The sequence below is a fragment of the Leuciscus leuciscus genome, assembly GCF_965113295.1.
Source record: "Leuciscus leuciscus genome assembly, chromosome: 22".
In the NCBI taxonomy this organism is placed as follows: Eukaryota; Metazoa; Chordata; class Actinopteri; order Cypriniformes; family Leuciscidae; genus Leuciscus; species Leuciscus leuciscus.
Genome location: NC_138746.1, coordinates 4,396,726 through 4,424,119, shown reverse-complemented (window position 1 = coordinate 4,424,119; position 27,394 = coordinate 4,396,726). Strand labels below are relative to the sequence as shown.

The 27,394-nt window shown below is 35.4% G+C and overlaps 1 protein-coding gene across 1 annotated transcript in view; it reads right to left on the bottom strand.

Moving 5' to 3' along the window:
* Positions 1-331: 331 nt before the first annotated feature.
* The window catches only part of LOC309486191 (E3 ubiquitin/ISG15 ligase TRIM25-like), a 42,216-nt gene continuing 15,153 nt past the window's right edge, over positions 332-27,394 (bottom strand). Inside the window, exons 11-13 of the mRNA XM_082153432.1 lie at positions 22,668-22,785; positions 15,522-15,646; positions 332-793 (exon numbers count right to left, since the gene is read on the bottom strand). The gene's annotated coding sequence lies outside the window, so the exon portion shown is untranslated. The remainder of the gene's footprint in view (positions 794-15,521; positions 15,647-22,667; positions 22,786-27,394) is intronic.

Genomic DNA, 27,394 nt, shown 5'->3' with positions numbered 1-27,394 from the left:
GATGTCATTATTTTGACTTCTCATTTCATAATTTCGACTTTTAAATCTAATACTTTAGAATTTTCCATCTCAATTATAAATTAGTATGTTTATTTCTCAAATAAAAGACTTAATGTCATAATTATGACTTTTTGTCTCATAATTATAACAAAATTATAATTTCTCATGTCTTAATTTAAACTTTTTATCTCATAATTATATCAGTTTTATATCAGTTAAAATGCGTTGTCATGATCTTTAATGTTTATGTCTAGTATGTCATAATTTTGACTTTCAGTCTGACTAACATGACTAATTTTTATCTCAAATGCATGATTTACCAACGCATGTGGCAGCATGTGACAGAAATGGCCTTATAGTCTTTTTCTTATGTGGCTTTTATAACAAATAAATACAAATGAGAAAGTATTCTAATAAATGCTTCTTAGTGAGTTTTTGCTCCCTGATGAACAAGTGAATGAACTGTCACTGGATAAAAAAAAAAAAAAAAAAAATGTATATGTATATTCTTCAAAATATCTCCTTTTGTGTTCCACAGAAAAAGAATGAACAGGTTTGGAATGACATGAGGGCGAGTGAATCGTTTCTTTCTGGGTGAACACGCCCACTCTGTGATAACTCTCTGACGGAGATCGACTCTTACGTTAGGATGCTGTCTTCAGCAGCGTTAGCCGTTTGTTTTACATCTCTCTATCGAACGCTCTACCTCTCTTTCCTGTTTTCTTCTTCTTCTCCGCATCTGTTCCACCCAGAGTGTGTGTCTGCGAAGGCGGCACGCTGCCAGATCTCACAGCTGCCAGAGAGAGAGAGAGAGAGAGACAGCTGGAATGCAGTCAACAGTCGTCTGTGACGTCACAGTCAGGGCATCTGCAAGAAACCCATGAGTCTGACCAGCCCTTCACTCTTTTCAGTGTAAACACCCTGCACGTCTCCACTCACTATATCAATATCCAGAGCCAGAGAGTCCTCGACAGTTCAAAACTCATTTTACACTCTCAAAAACAGTACAATATCTCCTTCATGAGCATGTGTGGTAGCAGCTCCTCTGTTATAACGTTTATTCCATATTGCATCTTATCCTCGTCACAAATCCATGCATTCAACCTATACATGCTTGCAGCTTGCCAAAATAAAAGCTTGATGGTTTAAAATGAAGAAATTAAGACGTAAATATAAGCACTGTAATTTTCACCATTAATAATTGTCACCATTAAAACTTCACGAACCACACCTGAGATATTTGCGATATTCTGAACGCAAGAGAAAACGCCATTGAGGAATTTCCCAAACAGAGTCTTTGTAGACTTCTGTGAAAAAAATGAAAATAAATCAGCGGAGGAACGTTCGAAGGCCACTATCTTTCTCTCTGCGTCCATCTAGGGTCTGGAAGTGAACTGTAGTGGAAAATCCTCCGTGTTGTTATGACAGCTCTTACAGATGTACATGCTCCACTTTTACATGCAACAACACTTCATAGTGACCACGTCCTGTCAGGCTCCGGGAACTACTTTTATGGCTCTTTCATGGAGTTTTTGGTCCTTGTTTGACAGCAACTGAAAGTGTGAACAGTCACTGTTTAAACGTGAGAGGAATGTATATTCCTAAGAGAAATGTCTGCTTTTGTGTTCCACAGAAAATAATTCACAGCATGAGGGTTGTAAAGGTGTAAATGTAAAGGTGAGTTAATAAACAGTTCCTTTAAGTGTATATTTCAAAACATTCTCTATGCTGACTGCTTTTAAAAATGACAAAAACATATTAGTGATGAAAATTATTATGGAAGCATGGAATAAAACTATAATTGCGACTTTCCATCTGACAATTCTGACTTTTTGCTTGCAATTGTGTTTATATATCGCAATTCTAACTTTTTTCTCACAATTGCGTTTATATATTGCAATTCTGACTTTTTTTCTCGCAATTCTAACTTTTTTTCTCGCAATTGCGAGTTTATATATCGCAATTCGGACTTTTTTTTCTTGCAATTTTGACTTTTTTTCTTGCAATTCTAACTTTTTTTCTAGCAATTGCAAGTTTATATATCGCAATTCTGACTTTTTTTCTTGCAATTTTGACTTTTTTTCTTGCAATTCTAACTTTTTTTCTAGCAATTGCAAGTTTATATATCGCAATTCTGACTTTTTTTCTCGCAATTGCAAGTTTATATATCGCAATTCTGACTTTTTTTCTCGCAATTGCGAGTTTATATATCGCAATTCTGAATTTTTTTCTTGCAATTGCGAGTTTATATATCGCAATTCTGACTTTTTTTTCTTGCAATTCTAACTTTTTTTCTTGCAACTGCGAGTTTATATATTGCAATTCTGACTTTTTTCCCCGCAATTGCGAGTTTATATACCGCAATTCTGACTTTTTTTCTTGCAATTCTGACTTTTTTTCTTGCAATTCTAACTTTTTTTCTAGCAATTGCAAGTTTATATATCGCAATTCTGACTTTTTTTCTCGCAATTGCAAGTTTATATATCGCAATTCTGACTTTTTTTCTTGCAATTCTAACTTTTTTCTTGCAACTGCGAGTTTATATATCGCAATTCTGACTTTTTTTCTTGCAATTGCGAGTTTATATATCGCAATTCTAACTTTTTATCGCAATTACGAGTTTATATATCGCAATTCTGAATTTTTTTCTTGCAATTCTAACTTTTTTTCTTGCAACTGCGAGTTTATATATTGCAATTCTGAATTTTTTCCTCGCAATTCTAACTTTTTTCTCGCAATTGTGAGTTTATATATCGCAATTCTGACTTTTTTTCTTGCAATTGCAAGTTTATATATCGCAGTTCTGACTTTTTGTCTTGCAATTGCAAGTTTATATATCGCAGTTCTGACTTTTTTTCTGCAATTGCGAGTTTATATCACTCAAACCTGAGAAACAATTTCAGAATTGCAAGATTTTTTTTTAGAATTGTGGGATAAAAAGTCACAATTACCTTTGGTATTTTTATTCTGTGGCAGAAAAAAGCTTCCATAATTTTCCTATATGGGTAGTTAACAGTTCCGAAACCTAATTTTGGAACTTTTAAGGCAGAATCCTGACAAAAATGGAACTTTACTGGTTCCTGAGTGAATATTTTAGAACACTTTACATAGGCTGCAACACAAATAGGCCACCGGGAGTTAACATCATCCTGTTTCCCTCAAAAAGCCAATAGGATTTTTCCATTAGCTTTTGGCTTATGATTCCTACACATTTTGTTCATCAAGATAATCTTCACAAATAAACACAACTGTTATGAATTTTGAAGCCTTTACAATTGGCAGAAGTAAAAAGCTAAAGTTAGGCCATAAATGAACTACATCTCAGTGTCAGCGTATCCAGCACTATACGTTTCCAACAACTCTTTAAATCTTTATTTAAAATCTACAAATAGTAAAGTTGGAGTTAGAATAGTTTGCAAGAGCGAGTATAAACATGACAAGGCTGTTATAGTGGACTAGTGAGTATGAGTTTATGACTTTTGACTGATTTCTGATAGTCCACAATCAAATTTCGATATGATTTATATGACTTTATTTCAATAGTCCACTTTAGACATTCTTATAACTATAAGTAACTCTGCAAATACATGTCAGCTAACTCTCATTAGAGTATTAGTAGACTGTTAGGGTTCGGGTTAGTAGAATAAGTTGACATGAACTTGCAAATTGTCTTTTGGAGAACATCAGAATAAAGTGTTAGCAGATAGTAAGCAGACAGTCTACTAATACTCTAATGACTGCTAGTTGACATAAAGTTGCAAACTTGCTTATAGTTCGTAGAATGTCTAAAGTGGACCATTGAAATAAAATGTCCCCAACAACCTCTGTAGTCCCATTTAGCCACATGTTCGTCTGTTAAATAATATTTTCATTTAATTTTCAGTCAACATTTTTCCTGACAACATTGGCCATCAATGTATGAGCTTGGCACAATGCATTCTGGGATTACCTTTGCTAAGGCTACATGTCATGCTGCCTCATTAGGCGGCGGAACAGAGCTCATGTTTTCTTAGGCTTGAATCGTTCAACAGGAGGTTTTAAACAGAAAGTACAACAGTAAATAATTCAGTGTGTGTGCGAGACATTCTTCAGCATGTAGTAATGAGTATTTCACTCATCTGTCAAGTTCCTTATCATTGCATAAACAAGCCTTACCCTTTTTCATGAGGAATAAGTTCACAGCTGTTTGGCTCTTATGAACACAAAGTGAAAATATCAGATGAATTGGTCTGAATCGTTTCATATAATGAAGTATTTAGGGCCAAGTTTTGAATTAAAGTCTGATAACATCTTCAGCCATTCTAAGAAAAATGTTTCTGCAGGGATACTGAAACTCGCCATAACCCTGTCATACATTTTGGGGGAAGAAATTTATTGTTTTTAGGTTGAGTTTATGTTGAACTCATGTATGTAAAATGATGATAAAATAAATCTTTCATCTGCCTCAAAAAGACACACACACGCAAAATCAAAGAACACAAAAGCCTTTCTTTTTTTGATTGCTTTATTAGCCCTCTATGGCATGTATTTTTCCAGTAAGGTAATATTTTCCCCCGTTAGATTTTTTGACATGCAATAACTCCAATAACTAAACAATGACTTGAAAAAAAAGTAAAAGTAACATTTTCGGTAACACATTACTTAAAGTCCTAATGTATAATGCATTATAAAGGTATTCTTAATGTACATTATAATGCATCATGTCTTTCATAAATAATTGTAACTAAAAGTAAAATGCATTATAATATTTGCAGATTCTGTAATTGGTTGTTTGTCATGTGTTTTAATGCATTATACTTTCTAAAGGCGTGTTCAATGAATAGATAATTACAATGTTATTAATGAGACCATACAATGCAATACAATGTAATTCTATTGAATTTTCTTTAAAAAGTATTAACTTATCAACTTATCAAGTGTAAAGAGAAACAATATCTGGAGTTATTTCACACTAAAGCGAAACTAAATGTGACCTTCATTATTATATTAAATAGCTTATGTTAAAAGTTTAAATGATAAATCCTTCTAAAGGATTGATCGTGTTCTTTAAATTATACTGAGAAGTCTGTTCATTTGCAGTTTAAATGTGAAAAAAAGAAAATTAGCCCATGATTTACTCACCCTGAAGTCATCCTAGGTGTATATGACATTCTTCTTTCAGACGAATACAATCAGAGTTATATAAAAAAATGTCCTGGCTCTTCCAAGCTTTATAATGGGAGTGAAGGGGTGTATGTCTTTGGAAGTCCATCAAAGTGCATCCATCCGTGATAAAAGTGCTCCACACTGCTCTGGGGGGTTAATAAAGGCCTTCTGAAGTGAAGTGTTGCGTTCGTGTAAGAAAAAGATCCATATTTAAAACTTTATCGACTAAAATAACTAGCTTCCAGTAGACGGCCGTACAAAAGTCAACTTACGCCAAACGAGTAACACTTGACGATGTATGACGTAGATGTAACAGTAGCGTAAGCTTTGACGCCTTTCGCGGTTCAAACAAACAGGAAACCGCTTTCGTCATTACGTTGTGCTAGTTATATTAGTCATTAAGTTTTAAATATGGATATTTTTCTTACACTAACGCATCGCTTCACTTCAGAAGGCCTTTATTAACCCCATAGAGCAGTGTGGAGCACTTTTATCTTGGATGGATAGGCTTTGATGGACTTCCAAAGACATACACCCATTCACTCCCATTATAAGGCTTGGAAGAGCCAGGATTTTTTTTTATATATAACTCCGATTGTATTCGTCTGAATACGTTTTTTTTCCTTGGAAAAAAAATCTTCATGCCTTAAAATAGCTTGAATATAACCTTACACCTTTGCCTCATTTAGTATAAGTGGTTCTATGAATATGCAAATGAGCCCCGCCTCCACTCACTCGCACCAGCTCAGAGATCCACACGTTGATCTGATTGGTTACAAGGTAGTTTGTGACGTCAGAAACACCAGCGATTTCAAAACAGTGTTTTTGAGACTGTCTTTGGTTCACTGCAGTTCTAGAGAGAAAATACTCAACAATGGTGTCGACTTATGAATTTGCACATGGTTTGTCTTAAAGCATATTAAAAACACCACATAGACATATAAACAACATTAAAAACCTGATTTTCACAACAGGGGGACTATAAAAATTACTTTCAATAAACCATTTTATTGCCAGAAGTTAATTATTCCATTAATAACAGTATTGGTAATTGACCTTGATCTAACATGGTACCGGACTGGAAAAAAAATGCATGCACACTATGTATATATTCACTGCATTTCTGCAGGTGATTGTGTAACAATGCTACTCTGAGACTACATGCCATAGTCCAGGACCTGAAACATATGATCATCATAGTAATAGTGGGTTCTGAATGAGGCCAGTATATCCAGCTCTGTGCTGCAGTTATTAAAGCCATGTATTATAATAATGAAAGTGGCCTATGGCCATTGCTGAGGATTTTTTTCACGATCATATTCCTGTGTGAGAGAGGAATGAATTCAACCGCTGTATCATTCCTTCAAAATAATGCCTATAGAAAACTTTCAATCTCCCATTTGTAAAGGAAAATAAAAAAATAATATTGGTTGAGGCTTGGGCTATTAAGACCTAACAAAATGCCACTCATAACCAATGTCCATCCTGTTAAAGGAAACAGTATGTGCATAAAATAACTTTTTAAAAGTTGATAAGCATTTATTCTAAGAACATAAATCCTCCAATTAGAATTTAGAGTTGAAATATTACATTTGGTTCCAAAGACCACGTAAACACAGAATACTATAGGAAGACTTGACTTTTTTTCCTCAGAATTGCGTGATATAAAGTCGCAATTACGAGATGTAAACTCAATTGTGAAAAAAAAGTCAGAATTGTGAGTTTATATTTCGCACTTCTGACTTTATAACATGCAATTGTGAGTTTATATCAAGCAATTCTGGGGAAAAGTCAGAAGCATTCATCCATAAGCTGAAACCGTGACTTTCAATAGACAGTGTTTCTCTTGTCCTCCTGAGAATGATTTACTGTATGCCTGTCATGATAAATATCTGGATCCACTCCCAAACCTGTTACACACTATCATTACTTGACATGACAGCAGGCTATAAAGACTAGTGTGTTATATTTCTGCAGTCTACATAGCTACTCTATATCCTTAGGCAGCATCCTGTTTTTTACTAAAATGATATTCATAGCACACAAACACTAGGCAAAATCATCTTTTATTATTTATTTATTTTTTACATTAGATTGCATTTCTCTTCTGACGTCTTGGTCGGCTAGCATGACCACGCATTTACATGGAAATCATAAATTATGAAGAAATAAAATTACATTATTTTCATGTCAATCACATTCATTTTAAAAAAACATTTACCCCAAAGTCTTCAAAATGAAGCCAAACATTAATATATAATCGGTAGATTCACATTTTGATTTCGCATGACTGATTTTTATAAACTGGAAAACATGAGCTGGTTTGATGACTGTTAATTGCTTTGATGAATTTAGAAGAATGTCTATTCATTTGAGAGAAAGAAATGTAATCTACATGGTTTAGGTGATGAAATTCCTTTCTAGTGTGACTATTGAATTTCTTTGAATTGCAATTGAGTAAATTCCTCTTTATGTCATTGAACTTCACCAACCTGCGGAGATCCTTCTGACAGTGTCACAACTACTGGCATTTCGGTATTTCAGTCAAACATATCACAAGATCTAATGCAGATGAATCACTCCATTCTGTGCCAATTATGAGTCATACATGTACTCTGAAATAAAAGAATGGACTGGTTTGCATGTGTAATACTGGTAATTACACAGAAATTGCTAGTAAATTTCACAACAGTTACAGAACAATAAATCCAACACCTTAAAAAAAATTTCCAAAGAAACGGCAAGTATACATTGAATTAAAAGTGAAATTTACTGAAAAGTAGAAAGACTAAAACGGACAAACTTTGAAAAATATTTTTTGCAGCAGAATTTTTGATTATTGGGGATTATTATCTGAATGATTGATTCAATGAGATGATCAACATTAATAAGCATTTGCAATCAATTGTACTTAACAAAAGCAAAGATAAAACAACTAGAAAACAGTGAGACCTTATTAATTATTCATGCCTGAAAGACATGATGAGAACACCAGTATCAGAAAGTTGAGTAGATTTTACTATTTTATAACTTTCATACTCAAAAAATCATTGTAAACATAGCAAACAACTCCAAGTAAAATATACTTATAAGTTCAAGCTTTAATTTCTACAAGCTTGAATAGGCTACGTGCACAAGCGTCGTGACGAACTTCCGCTATTGTCAGAAGTCGACATATCAGTTTCCGGTTTACTTGCGCGTCGCCCAAAATGACTGTTTCGTGCAGCGAAATTTAAAGGACAAGTTCGGTATTTTACACTTAAAGCCCTGTTTACAGATCGTATCTGATGAAATAGAACGGTTAAGATTAAAATTTGGACACATGCTCCTGTCCCGAGAATTTTAGGTTTATTTCGCTTTTGTGGACCTATTTTGCCAAACGCGTCACACCCGTGATTCTTCCGTTGAGAGCTTGAATAATAGACACTCCAGCCCAGTTGGTGGCGATAATGCACCTTTGCCAAGTCAATGGAGTTGGACAAAAACTACGATAAAACCTGTTGGAATGCATCTTTTTCAGCGATTTTTGATGGAACATATCAGTGAACACCCCCTGACCACTCGGTGAGTTTCACGTCTTTGTAAACGAAAGTTTAATGTGTTTTTAGGACGGAATCTTCCAGTGCATATAGACAACCATTGTGGGGGTGGGGGTGGGGGTGGGGGAGCGAAATAAACCTAAAATTCTCGGGACAGCAGCATGTGTCCAAATTTTAATCTTAACCGTTCTATTTCATCAGCTACGATCTGTAAACAGGGCTTTAAGTGTAAAATACCGAACTTGTCCTTTAAGCTTAAATTGCGGTTAGCGACTTGAAGCAGAGCAAAGTGACACACAGCAGTGCTCCTTACGTACCCATGTTAACAGGTCAGAGCTTTCACACTGCACACGGTTGCAGTCCGTCGATCCGTTCCAGTTGCGGTGTGTGTAGTCTATTTCTGCTGTGCTGCAAACGCTGAATTAAAGTGACAGCGCATGTTTCGTGGTCAAAATGAACACAGATTGACCTGAAAAGGTAGTAATTTCACCATAAATGCGTTTAATTAAATAAAATGTAGTAATCTCACCATAAATGCATTTAATTATATACTACTATTTTTCACAGTCATCTTTCTACTTTTAAAAGACCTGGGGTAAAGCAAGGAAAACTACAATTTACTTCAACAAGGTGACATATGAACAACACTCGTCTCATTGGAAAAGGTGGAAAAACAAGTTCTTTGTGACATCCAAGATTTATTTTATTAAAATTTAAATGCAAAAGAAAAGACATGAGAGTCGGCTGTTTTTGTTAATTTACAGTTAAATATTTGACCACTTGCTTGAGCAACTTAATATAAGTATAAGTAATGCATGGAATAATAGCCCTACGTTGTTTAAATTGTGTTGCCTCCAGGCAACATAGTCTATTTTAGCTTTTTTTTATAAAAACATAATAAAATGTAATTGTTCAATGCTCTCTAAGGGGAGGGGAACTCAAATACTAACCAAACAAAAAAGCAAAAGAGTGGTCACATGACCCACAGGGGTACATTTAGTTCCCTCTTTCAACACACGTGCACATGTCACATGGCTCCATATTTTCTCCACTGAAAAGGGCATTTTTCACTAATTTCTGTCCAAATAATCAGCCACAAAAAATCAGAGTCACCTTCATTGGTAAGTAAAGAAGTATTTTCAAAAAACTTTACATTATATATCATCAAATTTATCATAGGAAATTACATAAAACTGCTTGTTGCCTCGAGGCAACATTGTACCATAATGGAATCACATAAGGCCATGCCAGGCATACTACGTATGAATACAATTATATTTTATTTGTAAGGAAAAGAGTTTGAATTATCTAAATGTATCTGTATTTTTGCAAACTGAAAACTTGGCATGGTTCGACGGGACATTTGGCCACTATAGTGGGTAATCGGACAAATAGTGGGTTCGTGGGAAAGGGGCGTGGCTTGGGAGTGGTCAGCGGGGGTCGATGGGGTATTTGGCCTCTATAGTGGGTAATCGGACAAATAGTGGGTTCGTGGGAAAGGGGCGTGGCTTGGGAGTGGTCAGCGGGGGTCGATGGGGTATTTGGCCTCTATAGTGGGTAATCGGACAAATAGTGGGTTCGTGGGAAAGGGGCGTGGCTTGGGAGTGGTCAGCGGGGGTCGATGGGGTATTTGGCCTCTATAGTGGGTAATCGGACAAATAGTGGGTTTGTGGGACAGGGGCGTGGCTTGGGACTGGTCAGGGGGGTCAACGGGACATGTGCCTACTATAGTGGGCAATCGGACAAATGGGTTAGTGGGACAGGGGCATGGCTTGGAGCCGGTCAGGGTGAACAGGACATTTGGCCACTATAGTGGGCAATTGGACAAATAGCGGGTCCATGGGACGGGGGCATGGCTTGGGACAAGTCAGGGAGGGTCAACGGGACATTTGGCCACTACAGTGGGCAATCGGACAAATAGTGGGTTAGTGGGATGGGGGCGTGGCTTGGGACAAGTCAGGGAGGGTCAACGGGACATTTGGCCACTACAGTGGGCAATCGGACAAATAGTGGGTTAGTGGGACGGGGGCGTGGCTTGAGACCGGCGGTGGGGTCAACAGGACATTTGTCTACTATAGTGGGCAATCGGACAAATAGAGGGTTAGTGGGACTTGTAGGGGTCTCGTATTTCGGGGGGTTCCCGACGGGCCCCTGGAGGACCCCACACGGGTCATTAGGTCGGCCGGGGAGGTCTTCCAAATGTTTGATCTTGCTGTTGTTGAGTTCTGGCCTTCATATTAGGATAATGTTATAGTGATTGTAAATGTTTTACCTTGACACAGCATGTTTTGATGTTTTTTAATGTTTTGATATGATAACTTGATGATATAATGGTTTGTAGTACTTGCGTTCCACGATGGTACAATGTTGCCTGAGGGCAACAGCTGGATAATAAATGTTACTTTTTATTAAATATGAAATGTGTAATTTAATAAAAACTTGATAAATCTGTTTGTTCAAGTGTTTAGTTAAATAAATTGATGTTTTCAATAAATATATTATTTCTTCTCTTCATGAAAATGTCAAATGTTTCAATTTGTCCATTGTGGTACAATGTTGCCTTGAGGCAACAAACTTATAATTAATAAATAAATAAAAAAATAATGATAATGTTTATTGATATTGCTATAGTGTCAAATTTTAAGCAGGAAAAACATAACAAATATTTTTTTTCTCACTGATATCATAATGCGTACCATAGAGGGTTAAACGTGCATGCGTCCATTAAAGAGTGTATATGTGTACAAAGAGAATCGCAATGCTGACAAAACTTTTTTTTAAATAAAAGTTGCAGCATAACTTCTGGATTTTAAATAAAAATATTAAGTAAGTGTTTGTGGTACTGCCGCGGATCAGTTATTCACTGCAAACGCATCATATGTGAAGCACTATAGCGCGTGCTGCTCCTGCACCGCACACACACTGCACACGGGAGTATGTGTGAAACGGGCGCTAGATCCACCTACAGTTCTTAGAAACTTAGATGTGTCACGCACATTATATCTCTTTTTTTCGTACAACAGCAGCACTCATCTTGTTTGTTTGTTTATAGCGGATGCCGATGAAGACAGTCGTAAACCGGAAACTGATATGCCGACTTCTGACAATAGCGGAAGTTCGTCGAGTACTAATATAGAATTTACCTTTTTTTTTATTCTAGCCTGAACTAACTTGTTTAATGTAGAAATTAATTGTTTTTTTTTTTTTTTACTGTACTATCAAGTTGTATAAATCATTTTTATGATTGAAACATGAAAATGCATGAGTGTAACATGATACTGCTGAGAATACATTTAGGGTAGGGCTTAATTTTGTTTCTCAGAATTGATGTTTGAATGGTGGATTGGTGACGGCACCTGTAAAGGAAAGTGGGATTTCAAAGTTATTATATTTTGATGAAATGCTAAAAACAATTGTTATTTTTATCTGAAATGATGAATCATTCACAATAAAACAAGAAATGTGCAGTAAGACAGTAAATAGTGTAAATTCTGATATCATGTTCACTTTATAACATCTTAAAGTTTATGGTATTACATTTGGTCTGATAAAATATTTAAATAACATGAAATTTTTCAAGTATTAAAATCTCAAATTAAAATAAATGCATCTGTAAATATTGCTATTTGATATGTATCGTTATATTGGAGCATAAAAATTAAATAACATTTATATATATATTATTTTTAAATTATTTTTGTATTGTACTTTTTTTTGTTGAATTTAGTGAATGGTAACACTTTACAATAAGGTCCCATTATTTAATATTAGTTAATGCATTTACTATCATTAACTAACAATTAGCAATACATGTGTTACTGTATTTATTCATCTTTGTTAATGTTAGTTAATAAACATACTACTGTTCATTGTTAGTTCATGTTAACTCAGATCCAGTTAATAATATTAACAGATACAACTTTTGATTTGAATAATGTTTTAGTAAATGTTGAAATTATTAACATTAACAGAGATTAATGAATGCTTTAGAAGTATTTTTAATTGTTAGTACATGTTAACTAATGTTAACAAATGGAACCTTATTGTAAAGCGTTACCGTATTATTATATATCAAAATAAATGTATCTGTAATTATTGTTATTTGATACTATGTATTGTTATATTGGTGTGCATAACAATTATTAAATGATTCTTAATATAATAAAATTTATATGATTACAAAATAATGTTTTATAAATTATTACTGGCAATTGTGGCAAACGTGTTTGAACAGTTTTTGGGAATGAGGAAAGAAGGTCTGGGAAAAAAGGCCTGACGTCTCCTTTACTTCCTGTTAAAATCTAACTGCACACAGCTGCATGGGAAACGTGTGTGTGAGTGTGTGTGTGTGTGAGTGTGTGTGTGTGTGAGTGTGTGTGTGTGCGTGTGTGTGTGTGTGTCCTCATCCTCCTCACACAGGTGCAGTGAGATCATTTCCTCTTCACATGGACTGTTTCCGCAGAAAAAGCCTTTTCCTGTCCCAGGGAGAAATAAGGAAACGCATCCTTATCCAGCAGAGGTCAGAGAGGTTTGGGTCAGGAGAGAGACCAACAGACAGTTTCTGTGTGTTTATTCCTTCTATGTAAGTCTATGGCATTTTTCCCGCCCATGTTATCAGCCACCAAATAAAAATCACAAGCTAGAAAACTTAGTAAAGCACCAGCACATTCGCACTAACGGTCCGGGACGAGTTTCATGACACAATCTGATAGTGTTGAGGTTATGAGCAATAGTGATGCAGGCCTCAGCAATCCCGAATCTCTAATTATGCGTTGAGATGAGCGGTAAGTGTTCTGTACACACTTCAGAACTATTCGAGCTATTTGAGATGCTCTATCTAAGCATGTAGAAATGACACACACTCACTGTTGTTGAGCAATTTAGTAAACGTGAGGCATGTTGAAACAAAACTCAGCACCCCTGTCATTTCCCATCTGATTCCGTGGAAAATGTGCCATACGTCACATGACGTGTCTCTTCTCTCTATCAGAATGTGTGCATTCCTTCTCTCGATTCAAAGACAGGGTTATCTGCTGATATCCAGGTTATCAACTGTCTGCTGGCATCCTTGCTTCCTTTGCACCAAGTGTGTCAATGTGTCACCGAATGTGTGTGTGCTTTATAAGACACATATCGTGATATATTGAATGTTTACTGTTTTTTGATACTAATTTAAGGAACATTAGCTTATTTCCATCCACCTATTTTATGCGCATTTTGGGATATCAGAGAATGTGATTGGATAACTGAACTAACCAGTGGACCAATCACATCGCAGCATCTCAAATGTTGGTTTGGTGGTTCTGAAATGCCTGAGTCAAAGTCTGTCATCAGAATGATTTGGTTTAATTCTCTCCCAGAAGCGTCTCAAGATTGCGTTCACAAACACCAGCATCCGAACACAAGAGAACATGACAGCGTTTGTTGCGTTTCATCAGACGCTCTGAGTCATTTATGATGAAGGAAAAAAGTCACAGTGGCTTCATGATTGTAGCAACTTCCATTTTTATTAGATATTATGCGCCAATTTCCATCACATGGGATGGAAACACTGCTTTATTTGCTAATGTTTTAAGCCATATCCCAATTTTGTGTATAAGTTCAATTCACAACTTTGAATGGAAACATTTAATGTTTTGATTTAATGTTTTTTTTTATTTGTTTTGTAAGTATCCTATAGACTATTACAGACTTGAGAGAGTTAAGACAGATGTCTAAATAGTATCTTTAAATTTCAGTAGCAAAAATAGATATCAGATTTGGTCTGATTAATTTCGAACGGTCCAGTTCAATGAATCAGTCGTTACGTTTTAAATAAATGATTCACAGATTCATTCTTTCTCGTCATGATCAAAAATATTCAAATATTAAATATTATATATATTAAATATAAATTGCTTGTAGCGATTGCCCCGCCCATGTTTTCAGTGTTTGACTATTATGAATCGGTGAATGAGCGTACACAGGGTGCATTTCCTGTTTCACAGTCGTGTGTGTGCCGTGTCACTTCCTGTCAGGGGAGGATTTCCTGTTAGCTGTGGATGGTTTTGTCCTGGGCAGTGAAATATGACAAGGACATTTACAACTAAAGCAAACAATGTCTAAACCTCTAAACTTTGCTTTGAATACTTCTGCTTTAGAATCTAAGTCAAGTATCACAATTACTTCCAGGTTTGCCAAGTTTTCCCAATGCTAGTGAAAAATGCTAGTATTGCAATATTGTATATTCTACCAATGATAAAACTGTGTTAGATGTAAAGTTTTGTGAAGGAGGGCCACTGGTAGGGACCTGTGTTTATGATCACTACGATATAGTTATGTTTTCATAACAGTGACTGTAAAATATGCATTTTAAGTATGGATATGGCATATTTTGAGTTTTAGGACGGTCATTGGGCTACTTTTGGACTATCAATCAGCCATTGATAGTTTTGTTATGTGGACATGGCAACCCTAATTTCTACTGGTCATAGTTAGGGTTAGTGATTAAGTGATTAAACACTGAGTGTGTAAAACGTCCCACAGACGTCCTCTGAAGACGGTCAAAGTTTTGTATGAGGCTCCTGCGGGTCTGGGAATGATGACCCTGATCTTTCATCTTAAGGAGGATGAGCACAAACACACACACACACATCTCTTATCCACATCTGTAATTTACACTGGCATGTGTGGAATGAACAAAGGAGATAGAAAGAGAAAGAATGAGAGATCAAGAGACCACAGAGAGAAACTAGGCTGTCCATGTTAGTGTGAGATAACTGTACAAACACAGTAGCATCAACATAATAAGTTCATATTCACTGATCAGGCCTTTGTAAGGATTGCGAAATATCTAACCTTTGACCTCTGGGTCTTGAGGTTTGTGTGGTGTCGTGATCTGACTCGCAGCTCTGATACTGGTGTCCCCCGTCAGATAACACACACTGAATGCCGGAGATCTGGGCAATTGTGGCTTCAGTTTCCTGCAGAAACATTAAAGCTGTGTCATTTTTTCAGTGATAAAATACATTCATTATCTAACCCCGGCTTAAAATATGCAAAGAGGAATATTTAGTAGGTTGATTTCCCTGAAGTGTAAACAGCGTGTCCCCATGGCACTATCAAAACATCCGTTTGTTTGAGCAACATGAAACCGCATTCAAAAATAATTTCACTTCCTCAATGTGACATATTTCAGAATAAAACGATCAAAGGTGTGGGATGAGATATATTGTGTCCTTTTGTGGTTTTAGGATATGGCTAGATCTGAAATAGAAGAATTAACATGTTATAGCAGTGCTATGTATATATTATTATAGTATTTATTAATATTTTTAATTAGCTTTATTTGTATATTTTCAGTTTCATTTTAGTTTAAATTTAGGTAACATGTGCTTTTTTCAGTTTCAATAGTTTTAGTTTTTTAATATTTCTATTTAGCTTTAATTTATTTAGTTTGAGTAATTATAGTACTTCAACTTATTTTAATTCAGTTAGTTATGCCAAGGCAACATTTTCACATAATATTCATATTTTATTTGATCTCAATTTCATTTCAATTAAAGAAAATATTTTAATTTGATTTATAGTATATACTGTATGTATATATATATATATATATATATATATATATATAATACGCACACTACTCAAGTTTGCATCATCACAAAAATATTGTAATGAGGTGTGAGAGGCACTATATATTTTTTATGGTTGCACACTAATGCTTTTGTTTTTTGCTGTAACTAAATTGTAATTGTATATTTAGTTAAAATTCTGTTATTGCTGTAACATTAAAACATTGACAATCTGGCCTAGAAAGTGACCTTTTCAGAGGTGCAACAAGTTATTATATTACTATGAAAGATTATGAAAACCAAGGGTTTTTCCTTTAGAATAACTTGGAATGATGAATCGTTCACAATAAGCGCAGGAGTGTCAGTGCATTGGGTGAAGTTTGATGTCATGTTGACGTTCACGTGCCTCCAGAGCAGTGTTTTCAGACCAGTCAGATTTCACTACATCATTTCCTGAATGACTCTCAACCTAATAAAACCCACCACATCTCTGTCATCGTCACCCCACCTCAAGACTGAAACACCCCAAACACCCACCGCCATCTGCGTCACACACACACCAGCACGTTTCCCTTCTGCTCTTATAAGACCACACACTCATTTACACTGTGTGTGTGTGTGTGTGTGTGTGTGTGTGTGTGTGTGTGTGTGTATGTGGCCATTTCCTGGACCTAGTTTGGTTCTGTTTAAACAGCATCCTCTGATCTCTCCTGAGGGTCAGTCAACACAGGCACAGTTAAACTCCACGCTGAACACCATGGTTTTACCATGGTTAAGGGCCACTATTAGCTCAGTAACAGCTCAGATCAAACCATCAAACTATGTGTGAAAACATGCATAAAGAGCGTCTGTGAATGATGCATGTCAGTGTTGAGGTCTGCAGTAAATCATGTGTAAAGGTCATGATGTGAAGTGGCATTTTAATCATGGTAAAAACCTAATGCATTTTTGTGTGCCTTACTGATTTCATAAAAACCATTAACAGCAATACGATGGAAAAGGTTGCATTTTATTAATCAATAATCGGATAACCATTTTTTTTCTAAATCTTCACAAAAAATTCCCCCAAAATGTTATTTTATTACATTTAATAATCGTGGATAAATGCACCCAAAGTAAATCAATTATATATATATATATATAACATCATAATATATAATATTTAAAATCATATATATACAGTATATATATATATCATTTAAAAAGAGCACTTTATAATAATGTGGGAATAATATACTTTATAATAATAAAGTACTTTTTAAATCAATATTGTTTTAATAATCTTGTGTTACATTTTGATGTGTTGATACTAAAACACATGTAAAGTGATATTTTTGCATATTTTGATATTTTTATTTAAGGTTAATATATTTAAAATGTACTTAAATGTACTAAATATTAAATGTTTTTTTTAATTAATTAAATATTAACATTTAATTTTTAAATATGTAAATATTTAAACTTAGTGCTTAAATATTATTGCAGCACATTGCTACAAAACATTCAGCTATAATAAACTTTTTGGCAATTACACTGGCAAATTAATTGTTTATGATGAATATTAAAAATAGACAAATATTTATAGATCATTGGCATCGTATATAATACTGCCATTGCTGCCCATTTATATAAAAAATTAATCAGAAAGATCACATCATGACTGACAGCAACATTTAGCCTTTAACGGTAAAATCACTTCTACTTATTGGCTTTTGGCTTAATTCTGACTGGCTGAAATATACAATTGGTACAATAACAGTACTATCACTATCACTACTACCCAGCTGACAAAAATATGTTCTAAAAACGTTTGGCTAACGTTCCCATAACGTTATGACAACATTATTTCTGAAAGTTCTCAGAACGTTCCAAATGTCCAGTTTCTTAAATGTTTCAAATGTTTTTTCTTTGTTATGTGAACGTTAAGGGAACATTCCATTCTATTATTCTTTAAACATTATAGGAATGTTACTTTTGAATGTTAGCACAAAAAAAAAAAAAAAAAAAAACGTTAGAAAAAACATTCCATAAATGTTTTTGTGCTAATGTTTTGATAACATTATTAAAGACCAGATAACTTAGAACAAAGGTCCTATTAACATCACTGGAAGAACTTTTGTTCACATGAGAGAACATTATGAGAACATTAGCTAAAGTTGTGAGAGCGTTGCCGTTTAACTGGGTCCTAATACTTCAATAAGACAGTGTCTTCTCCTCCTGAATCAAGTGTTCAGCAGTAAACAGCTCAGATCAAACCATCAAACTATGTGTGAAAACATCCATAAAGAGTGTCTGTGAATGATGCATGTCTGCAGTGATTCAGATATCACAGATTCAAGTATGAGCATGTCTGTTCCTCCAACGACACACTGATACCAATGTGATAAAGACATTCCTGAGGCAACCAGAAAATCACACACACATTCACATGTAAATAAACGCTCCGCGATCTTATCTGCAGAATTTAAGAACTGGCTTCCTTCCAGTTCTTGAGCTGGAATTTGAATGGAAATGAAATGCTGAACGCTGAGGATATGTCATCCTCCCTCAGGCATGTGAGGTCACTTCCTGTTTCCTGTAGGATGAGATGCCAGTGTCTTGCTCATGATGGGGGAACCACTTCCTGTGGCCTGGAGGAAGGATGGGAGGATAAGCGGATTGAAACGAAGTTGACAGATATTTCTTGGAGGAAAGCGTCTGCGAATCTCTGACTGAATCAGTTTCTGTCTGAGTGTAAAGTGTGATTCACCACACATTTGATTAGCGTTTGGGAATCAGAGCTCATGGGGAAATCCCACCAGTGTGTGTTACTGTAATGCCCCACTGTGCCAGGTGTGCCAGCCATTTATGACACTTCTTGACACGGATTTGCATATAATTTAACAACTAACTGAAAACAATTTAAAGAAAGATCTGTATTTTTTTGTATATAACTTTATACTTGGAATAACACAGGGTTTAATGAACAGTTCAGCCAAAAAATGAGTCATAATTTACTCTCTGTTCATTTCAAAATTACATTTTTGGGGAAACTTCCTCTTTCCATAAAATGAAAACCTAAAATATATATATTTATTACATGGTTTGGTTGAATTCTAATGTAGAATGCGGTGTGTTATTTCTTGGTAACAGACGCTGCGAAGTATAACACACGTTGCCATGAAAAACCGAGCGTTGCTATGGACGCAGGATTCTAACCGTAGAGACGGAACGGACTATTTTCTTTAGCGGAAGCAATACAATCGTTTTTAAATCAATATTTTGTGCCAAATTATTGATTTATTTGGTAGGTAGCCATGTAATAAGCGGGCTAATGTAGAGTGAGGTGGTTGTTATAGCAAATACAACCCCGACGCGAAGCGGAGGTAATTATTAATAATTATCCCTTACATATATATACATACAGTACAGGCCAAAAGTTTGGACACATTACTATTTTTAATGTTTTTGAAAGAAGTTTCTTCTGCTCATCAAGCCTGCATTTATTTGATCAAAAATACAGAAAAAAATGTAATATTGTGATTGTGTTCAATTTATTATACACATGGATCATTACTCCAGTCTATCACATGATCCTTTAGAAATCATTCTAATATGATGATTCATTATCAAAGTTGGAAACAGTTCTGCTGCTTAATATTTTTTCATAACCTGTGATACTTTTTTTAGGATACTTTGATGAATAACTTTTTTTTTTTTTTTATAAAAAAAAGAAGCAAATGTTTTAAAAATAGAAATCTTTTGTAACAACAATATACACTACTGGTCAGTAATTTGGGGTCAGTCATTTTTTTTCTTTCTTTTTTTGAAATAAATCAATACTTTTATTCAGCAAGGATGTGTTAAATTGATAAAAAGTGATAGTAAAGAAGATTTATATTATTAGAAAATATTTTTTTATTTTGAATAAATGCAGTTCTTTTTAACCTTTTATTCATCAAATATATTAGGCAGCAGAACTGTGTCCAACACTCATAATAAATCAGAATATTAGAATGATTTCTAAAGGATCATGTGATAGACTGGATGTCACATGTGACACTGAAGACTGGAGTAATGATCCTGAAAATTCAGCTTTGCGTCACAGAAATAAATGATAATTTAAAGTATAATAAATTGAAAACCAATTATTTTAAATTGTAATAATATATCACAATATTAATTTATTTTTCTGTATTTTTGATCAAATAAATGCAGGCTTGATGAGCAGAAGAAACTTCTTTCAAAAACATAAAAAATAGTAATGTGTCCAAACTTTTGGCCTGTACTGTATATATATTGTTTTGGCTCCCTGGTCAATATATATATATATATATATATATATATATTGCTCCCTGGTTTATATATATAAAAGACAAAAAGCTCTCAATGAATGACAAATGTTTACTAACTAAACTAAAATATACTTTAAGTTTAAATTTTAAATGAAAGTTTAAACAGTTTAAATTATAATCAAGTACCTTGCAGGTGCTTTAGTATCGATCCATCAAAAGTGTACTTCTTTAAAGCATGACAAAAGAAGATTTTTTTTTTTATTAAAACAATGATTTACAATGTACTTTAAAGTAAAACTTTTAATATGACTATTATAATGTGCACTTAAGTGTACTTAGACATTTCAAGTATATTAAAAATACACTTTTAAGATTCTAAAGTACACTACAAGTGCACATTCATAAAAATGTAGGGCACTTAAAGCATCCCAATCTTCATATGTTTTCCTCTATCAGTGACTCTTATCACATTCTCAGTGCGTAACTGCGTATCTCCTGTGCGTAACTGTTAAATAACCCGGTCTGATTGAATAACCTCGGTCAAGTATATTTTGGTTGTGTTAAGAGTTCATGTACAATCACATCACATTCAGCATTTCATGTCTCAGATAGCTGAACTCCAAAACCTCACATTCTTCACGTGATTTTAACAGCTTAACTCGAGCGTGCTAACTCACTCAGGATACGTTGAAAGCTGGACACATACGAGGGATGTCTAGATTTTCAAGAAAAGAGTAAACAGACTTGACCTCTGTTTAACAGTTCTGGGTTTCCCAGCATTAACTCTTCACTGAACACTGCCAGATGCTCAAACTGCCTTTCTATGTGTTGTAAATGTTTTTAGATGCAGTTCTTCTAGTTTTGGAGTCTGTCTTGTATTATTTTGCTACATCCTCAATATGTGTGTGTGTGTGTGTGTGTGTGTGTGTGTGTGTGTGTGTGTGTTTGTGTGTGTGTGTGTCTGTGTCTGTGTCTGTGTGTGTGTGTGTGTGTGTCTGTCTGTGTCTGTGTGTGTGTGTGTGTGTGTGTGTTTAAGAGGATGTGCTGCGCTGTTAAAACTCAGAAGTCTTTTACTTCCTGCTTTGAAACTTTTTCAGCCATAAAGACAAACAGCACCAGATGTGTCTAGGCAGACACTACATACTGTGTGTGTGTGTGTGTGTGTGTGTGTGTGTGTGTGTGTGTGTGTTTGTGTTTGTGTGTGTGTGTGTGTGTGTGTGTGTGTGTGTGTGTGTGTGTGTGTTTGTGTGTTTGTGTGTGTGTGTGTGTGTGTGTGTGTGTGTGTGTGTGTGTGTGTAATCCAGTCATGTAAATCCTGTGATTATGCTCCTGATTTATAAATCATGTCGGCTCTTATTTTGGTTCATTTGCGTGAATGTCTTATGAAATGAAATCATAATCAGATTGTTAAACACACACACACACACACACACACACACACACACACACACACACACACACATACACACACAGATCTGTCTGTGTTTCTACAAGACTGATTTGATACTGTACAGTACAAACTCTTTGGTTTAATATGGAAGCTTGTTTCCCCCAGAGAAAAAAAATTAAAAGGTACCTGTGACTTTTTTCTCACAATTTGGAGTTTATAATTTATAGTTTTTACTTTTTTCTCAGATTTGCAAGTTTATATCTCCCGATTATGACTTTTGCTTGCAATTGCAAGTTAATGTCTCACAATTCAGACTTTTTTTACGAGTCTGCAAGTTTATACCTCACATAAACTCACAAATAAATTGTGAGTTTATATCTTGCAATTCTGACTTTTTTTTCGCAATTGCAAGTTTAGCACACAATTATGACTTTTTTTGTCGCAATTGTAAGTTAGTTAAATATCTCACAATTCTTTCTTTTTTTCTTGCTATTGCAAGTTTATATCACACAATTATGACTTTTTCTAACTTTTTTTATCAGAGGTATGATATAAACTCGCAATTGCAAATTATAAAGTCAGAATTGCGAAACAAACTTGCAATTGCGGGAAAAAAAGTCAGAATTGTGAGATATAAATTACCTTTTTTATTTATTTTATTCTGTAGCAGAAACAAGCTTCTTAAGTACAAAGTCAGCATGGCATCAAAATTCATCCTAATTTGCATCAATATATTTTAAAAAAAAATCTGTAATTTACTCACCATCATGCCATTCGAAAGCTGTATGACTTTCTATCTTCTGTCTTATCCTTAGGATTTTAAATAATTGTGCTGGTTGCTCTTTCCCATAAAATTGCAACGGATGGAGACTTTCAAGCTCCTAAAAGGAAGCAAAACAAAATAGAGGCATCATAAATGTGGTTAATACGACTTGTGCATTATACTTCAAGATTTTCAAGAAGTCATTATTCATGTGTCCCATTCATTTTCTCCATAACAATTAAAATAATTCTTCACCCAAACTGCATGAACCCAACCAACCAGCTTTGAGATGAAATTATAAACTTTTATTGTAATTTTTGAAAACCTGAAAATTATGGATTTACAAGACAAGAAAGTATTATTGTATTTTTCCAAAGATGTATAGCAAACAAAATATAAATGAGGATGCAATAAAACTATTGTCTGATTGTATTTGATTGCAAATTATTCAGAAGATATTTGCAAACATATGATTATGAGTATGGTCTATCTCTTCTGAGACTTATGGCGCTTTTCCACTGCATGGTACGGCTCGGTACGGCTCGGTACGGTTCGACTCGCTTCGCTTTTCCACTGCGTGGTACAACTCGGCTCGGTACGGCACGGTTCGCTTTAGCTCGGTTGCTTTTCCACTGCAGAGTAGTACCGCTTCAAAGTGGGTGGGACTGATCATTATAGTTGCCGTCTCTACTGCCATGACATCATCATATTAAATACTAATTTTTCATTCCGTGTTTCCCCATCCGCTCCTCGGCAATCAACGAGAGGAACGTCTGCACCTCGTTCACTGACCACGATTCAGCCATTTCTTTTTTTTTAAAGCATTTTTGAAGCAAATACTTTTAAAACAGGTTGCATTTTTGGCTGTTGTCTACTGGCTATTTAAATCTAGCGGGTTTAGTGTCTCGTGTCGTAAATACAATGACGCTGGTAGTGATGATTCTGTCTGACCAATCAGTGATCTGCAGTGTTTGCACGTCACATTTTAGTATCGGTACGGTACGCTTGGAACCTCAACCGAGGTGGTACCATTTAAAGCGAGCCGAAGCGAGCCGTACCGTACCGTACCATGCAGTGGAAATGCGCCATAAGTGAGCCGTACCGAACCGAGCCGTACCGTACCATGCAGTGGAAAAGCGCCATTAGAGTGTTGTTTTTCAATTGCTGAACCTTGAATTCACATTTAAAACATTAAAACACAAACATAAAAAAAAAAAATTTTAAAACGAATAAAAGTTGAAATTACACAGAGATCCTAACAATCTAGTATTTAAAGGTTTATATGTTTAAAATCTATTTCTCAATGGAGATAATGGGATTAAACTCGTTAAAATTTTTTAGTCAAAAGAGCTATTTAAGAGATCATTTTTACTCAAACAATATCAACATTAATAAAAATAAAAAAACGAAAGAACAGAATAAATAGCATATGTAAGATCTCAGCCATTTGGTGAAAAGAAAAGTGAGTCCAAGTGGTGAATGAGGAAAACAGGCCTGTGGAGGGTTTCTGTGATGGAGGAGGGGAAAGAGGGGTTATTGAGGGCGAGGGATGATGGGGGGGTGAAAAATGGGTCACGCCGTCGTACACGCTAACCGAAACACAGCGCTATGGCAACCTGACAGCAGCAGAAGATCAGTGAAAACCTGAAACTGGAACAGAATAATAATGAGATGAAGAAGTCTGGGAAAGAGCGAGCGCTTCCCTCTCGACAGAGGTTTTCTGACAGTCTGTGAGTGTGTGTGTGTGTTTAAGAGAAAGATTGTTTGTAAGCTTCTAAATAGACTCTCTCTCTAAAACAACAGTGCAGTAACCCAATAACGGATTCAAAAGACACTGCAATACTGTCTCCACACACACACACACACACACACACACACACACACACACACACACTTCAAATGGTTTAAAACTGAAATGTAAAACAGAAACGAATCTTATCAAAAACACAGAGAAAAATAAAAAATAATCAATTTAAAGACTGACCCTGAAAATTGACCAGACTGACACAGAAACATTGGCTCAATAGTGGGCGTTTGAGGACGGGACTATCTGATTGTCCAGCCAATGGAAGATGCAATTGTGCCAATATTATATGTAAACACACCCTAAAGTACTTTGAATTTGACTGAGAGAGAAAGAGAAGTGAGATAGTGAGAGATTATGGCGCTGTTATGGCCGAGGTGGGTGTGACTGTAAAGCAGTTAAGCTTTCGGCTGTCAGTCTGCAAAACTCACACAAACACACACTTTCAGTTTTGCTGTAGGCATAACTGTAAGAGAACATCATCAGACACGATATGTGAAAATCAACATTCAAAATCGTTATATATTCAACCAAACATGTGACTGACTTCACCCAATATTTAACTGATTCTGCACATCTCAAGGGGATTAATCAAATAAATAAGTGATCATTGAAGCAAAAAACACACACAATCTAATATACTTTTGCAGCCAATACAGCATCAGTTCATCGTGGGAATGGCAGATACAAGTCCTTCTGATTTTAAGAGATTTTGGCCAGGTCACGATGTGATGCTGGTGGAGGAAAATGTTTTCTGACTCGCTCCTTCACACTCCAATGTCCAAAACTTTTCAGATCTGGTGACTGTACAAGCTATGGGGGATGTTCAACTTCACTTTCATGTTCATCAGACCATTCGGTCACAAGTCTTGCTGTGTGTGTTGGTGATACGTTGGCTGATACATGGCACCTTCTTCAGAGTATGTTTGATCAAAGTATGTTTGATCCAGAGTACGTCAAAATGTGCTGCAAATATTTTGATAGTTGCCTCAGAATTTTTGGATCCCTTTGCATATTACTTAAAGAAGAGTGAGTGAAGTGTTTGTGATAGAGAGTAGATGTAGATGATTAGACTGCAGTTGGCACACTGACCCACTAACACTACAGCTCTACACTACACACATCTATACTACAGCTGTTTCTCTCTCTCTCTCGCACACACACACACACACACACACACACACACACACACACACACACACACACACACACACACACACACACACACACACACATATTAAGTTTCCATGTTATATGAGGACTTTCCATAAACATAATGTTTTTTATACTATACAAACTGTCTCTCCTAGCCCCTAAACCTATACATCATAGAAAACTTTCTGCATTTATACATTTTCAAAAAACACCATCAAATATAATTTATAAGCGGTTTTCGAAGAAGGACAAGGGTTTTGGATATTGCCATCTTTGTGGACACACACACTCCATTTCTCTCTCTAAAGTGTCTGTCCCTCCCCCTCCATCCATCTATTCTAATTCCAACTCTTTTCTTAAGAAAAGTCCACACACACACGCACACACACACACACACACACACACACACACACACACACACACACACACACACACGCACACACACACAGAGCTTCTTGTAGTCACGCTTGAGTGGGAAGAATCTGTCAACATTTGCCATGTCTAAAATTAAAGAATAGATTTAGTTACAAAACTGTATTAGTTCTGCCAGAAACAAAAATAAATCTATCACTACTGTCACAAACTTTTGAACAGTAAGGTATCTTTTGCACTTCCTCCTTATTATCTCACGGCTACTGGATGGGTCGAATTTCTCAACACCCAAATGTCGTTGTGTTTTTATGTTCCATGTAAGTTCCAGTCTTTTTCTACAAAATTTCCATGTAATTTTCTTGAGGATTTTGTTCCACCTCCACCCCCTCAGTTTCCCTGTCGACCCATCAGGCCGTGGGGTGAATTACCCAGCAGCCCCGGGGGCTCATTTCCCTGCGTGCAGACGCTGTTGTGCTGAATGACAGCAGGGATCTTTGGGTGGCGAACACATTCCACACATACCGGAGGCGGGGGGTCAGGGGCGCTGAGTGTCATCATCACTGCAGTGGGTGGGGCATCAGAACCATGTGGCATTCCAGCGCTTCTGTTCCGGGTTCCGGGTCTGTGCCACAATATCGATTAGCACAGAAAATTATTTTGTTTCCCACAGACAAAAAAAGTGCATGCATAATAAAGCATTTACAGAAGTACAGTACTTAATATGTGTTTTTTGTTCGGTGTCATATTTGATACATCCAGCATTTATGGCTCATATAGTATGATATAGTGAGAGTATGGATCTCACACTTCAGGAGGCCCAAAATGAGCCAAAATATGCAATTTGGTGTAGTTTCTGATATTTATATGGCCAAAAAGTAAGATGAAATTCTGATTGCTTGTAATGTAAATCAATGAGATCTTTATAACCGTTTCGCAGACTACCTATATAAAATGCATATATCAGTTGTCATATCTGCCATTTCTATATCTTATTAAGACTATATCTATATCTTAGTAAGATATTTAAATGCTTAGTTTTATTATCAAATCTCTGTAGTTTTTATTTTGGGGGGCAAAACATAAAATGCGATACAATGATGATTGAGAGATGAATGAATAATCGTTCCTTAAAAGCCTAATGGATCATATTTGATACATTTTAACATTATATATAAAAAATATATAAATAAAAAAAAGTTTGGATAATCAAGTAAAGTTGCTTCTGTCCAGTAAATGTTCACCTTGAAATATTAGTAATATATTGTGTATTGTCTATATTGTGTATTTTTTTAATATTTATTTTTAATCAAACTCCTTGTATGTGTAAGCATATTGGCAATAAAGCTCTTTCTGTTTCTGATAACATAAAAGTTATTCTTACATTTACTTCATTAAA